At 45.4% G+C, this 3,626-nt stretch overlaps 1 non-coding gene across 1 annotated transcript; it reads left to right on the forward strand.

Moving 5' to 3' along the window:
* The first annotated feature begins 916 nt into the window (after positions 1-916).
* Positions 917-988, forward strand: TRNAA-UGC (transfer RNA alanine (anticodon UGC)). The gene has a single exon. It is a non-coding gene; the product is annotated as a tRNA-Ala (tRNA).
* The last annotated feature ends 2,638 nt before the right edge of the window (positions 989-3,626 follow it).

Raw genomic sequence — 3,626 nt, forward strand, 5'->3', positions numbered from 1 at the left:
ATGCATTCGTCAGTCTAGAAAGCAAAGGGAATATTTTCCAACTGGAATAGCTTTTTCTTTACTTATTTGGGGAGGGAAGGCTGCGGGTTGGAATGAGCACCTCATTAGCTATTAATTATTTTCCTCATTCATAAAAAAAAGAGGTTTCCTCCATTGCCAAAAATGGGTTGTCTGTGGGAGAACCTGAGCTCTGGGAAGATTTAAAAAAATAAAATAAATAAATAAAAACCCCATGGTTGTTAAGTTGAAAGAAATTGAGCTAAGCACAGAAAAAATCTGCCACTGGGGTCAAACTTGATGCCATGTGTATTTTTTTTTTCATTAAAGGAGTGCAGATTTTGAGCCCGAGCTATTATTTCCGGTGACTTGAGGCCCTCCGGGGGCAGCAGTGAAATGGAAAAGAGCACGGCAGCCTGCTCTTGGAACTGATGCTCACTGAATCTGAAAGGTCATGTCATGTTTTCTGGCAATTGACTCAATGGGTTTGGATTCTACAACATAAGGTCGGGCCGTTTTCACTCAGCACATGTTTACTGGGGAATGTGCCTTCCAGTTGTTTTCACATTGACCTTATTACCCTGCCACACTGATGAGCCTGGCACAAAAACTACTTTTTGTATTGCTGTGTGTGCCACACTGCCTCTCCCACCCCCCCAGTGTTGTTACTTTGGGCTGCAGATGGAGAATTTGGTGTACGCATTTTCCCCACTCCTAACCTCCTGCTTTCCGTGCCTCTGTTACAACACAGACGCGCAGAAGCCTATTGACTGCACACTTTGGAAGGACAAGAGGGTGCAATGGGACCGACTGATGTTTGGTTCCCAGGTTTCGTGATAGGAAAGCTGGGGAGGAGAGGAGGCACAGGCTCTGGACTGTAAACTCGAGCAGGAGGGTTTACGGTGTCTGATTGCACACAGGGGATGTAGCTCAGCGGGAGAGCGCTTGCTTTGCATGTAAGAGGCCCTGGGTTCAACCCCCAGCATCTCCATGTCCTTTTTGGGCCCCTCAATACAAGAAAGACGTTGAGGTGCTGGAGCGTGTTCAGAGAAGGGCAACGGAGCTGGGGAAGGGTCTGGAGCACAGGGCTGGTGGGGAGCGGCTGAGGGAGCTGGGGGTGTTCAGCCTGGAGAAGAGGAGGCTGAGGGGAGACCTGATCGCTCCCTACAACTACCTGAAAGGAGGGTGTAATGAGGTGGGTGTTGGTCTCTTCTCCCAAGTAGTTAGCGATAGGACAAGAGGAAATGGGCTCAAACTGCACCAGGGGAGGTTTAGATTGGATATTAGGAAATATTTCTTCATGGAAAGGGCAGTCAAGCATTGGAACAGGCTGCCCAGAGAGGTGGTGGAGTCACCATCCCTGGAAGTGTTCAAAAAACGGGCAGACGTGGCACTTGGGGACATGGTTTAGTCTAGTCTCCCTTGATTGGTTTAGTGTTGGCTTGGTAATGTTAGGTTAATGGTTGGACTGGGTGATCTTAAAGGTCTTTTCCAACCTAAATGATTCTATGATTCTATGATGTAATAGCCCTTCTCAGTGCTCCTGCAGTAGATGCTGCCACGAGTTGCATAGATGCTGGGAGGGCAGGGCTCACAGCATGGGGCTGGGACGTGCTCTGCACTGGGCAATGTTAAAAGGGATGGAGGCAGAAGTTTCCTCTCTTCATGGTAAATCTTCTCCTTCAGTGCAAAATACACTGGCCAAGCTTTACAGGGATAAATAAAATACTGCTGCTATTTCTGCAAACGCATTGGCAGCTCTCTCTCCTTGCAGCCACAGAAGTTCTTGTGCTGAGAACACAATATGCGTCTCTGCCACCTTTTCAGGCTTAAAAAAGTGTTTTGGGCTTCTGTCAATTTTAGGAGTTATAAATTAAAGACGAGGAGTTTATTATTACTTGGAACGCTCCCATGTTTTAAGCAGTTTGAGACAAAAAGGAGCTAAGGCATTTGCAAAAAGTCATTGATAGTGAAAAGGAAATAAACCCAGGAGTGCTTTCTTTTTCTTCCATTGCTTAACCTTGTCCTGCCACCTGTTTGCCAACCCTGGCTGCCCCAATAAGAAAAAAATGTTGCACTGCTTCGTCATTGTTTGAATATTGCTCTTTCAATAAGGTCAGAGCAGACTGGCGGCAAATCCACTGGTCAGAGGGTGAGGCACACTGTGATGTTACGTGGGAGTGTCAGGACCTCAGGAGATGAGAGTTTTGATTCTGGCTTGGACTTTGCTGTCCGAGCATGGCACTGGCAGGTTATTTTTGGAGACAACTTCACAGTCTGCTGAACAGAAACACTGTGTAAGACCTAGGAATCAATTATTACCTTAGTACCAACAAGTTCTGAAGTGGCTCAGGTGCAGGAGCTGCAGACAGGACTTTGGGCATGTTTCTGTCAGTAAAATAAGAGCCTGCCTCAGAGGCTTCAAGGAGTGCCTGTTACATTCACCAGGATGAGGGCAGCATCAGTGGTCTTTGCCACTGACCAGTTTGATTTAAAAGAAAAAAAAAAGCATCGTAGCCAGTCGTTATTTGGCATCAGGATAGCTTTTGTCTGTGAGTTGCACTTTAGGAGGAAACTTGCTGTAGAGCTGTGAAGGAGGCTTCCTCAATGCTATGGGGAGCATGCCATGACTGGATTCCTAACACAGCTATCTCCTGTATCACATGCTTGATACTGGTGATCTGAATATCTCTCAGGATATAAAGCACCATGCAGAAGTGCCCAGTGTAGCTCTGGAACAGGAACATACAGCCATATCAGCCTGTTGCTGTGTCCAAGACCCATACACAGGCTAAAGGGGTGATAATTGCTGAGGAGGAGGAGGGTTAACACATTAACACAGCTCAGGAGGAGCTGATCATGCTGTGTAGACACACCAGCCTGTCTGGCACTGGCTTCATTACCACATAACCGGTGGGCAGTGTAGAAAAGCCCGTTGTGGCAGTTTGTTCCCAAAGTCTCACCCAGAACGTGGCTGCTCGTGCAATTTTTAGAACCTTGATTTTTGCAAGACATGCAAGCTCATCTAATTCTGCAAGTCCTTCCTGGGTAAACCACTGCCTGACTTAAACCCTGAAGTGAAGCTTTCTTGAACAAAATCCTGGCTTTTGTATTCACAAAGTGAACACTGTGTACTGAAAAACATGGACTGTGCAAGCATAGCAGCTCTAGAAAACACTTCTAAAGTCTTATTTGTTAAAATCTGGAAATTAGTATTCATCTCACCTAGAGGACCAAGGCAAGGCTTGAGAAACACGTGTCCATTTTAACCTGAAATAGAAAGTCAGTTATACATTGGTTCTGTGTGAAATTCCCTTGTTTTACGATCATGCCAATTAGATTTTTTGCTTTGATTCTCATAGTTTGAATCTGTTTTCCCAACAATTTTGTAGTGCTGCATATGTATTCACTTTGACTGGAAGCCATTTTAATAGATCAGACTGCTGATTTCACAAGAGCCTGAAGGGTAAAACTCCTTGGAAGAGTATTCAAAACTCAAGTAGTTTGTCTTGGAATTTAAAAATCCCGTTTAAACTGTGTGATACCCTTTCTTAACTAAGATTGCAAATGCCCTATGGCTGGCTGTTCTGTTCTCACTTTAGGTGATGGCTATGGATAAAGAGCCTGAG

Source organism: Pelecanus crispus, chromosome 7, assembly GCF_030463565.1.
Source record: "Pelecanus crispus isolate bPelCri1 chromosome 7, bPelCri1.pri, whole genome shotgun sequence".
Taxonomy (NCBI): Eukaryota; Metazoa; Chordata; class Aves; order Pelecaniformes; family Pelecanidae; genus Pelecanus; species Pelecanus crispus.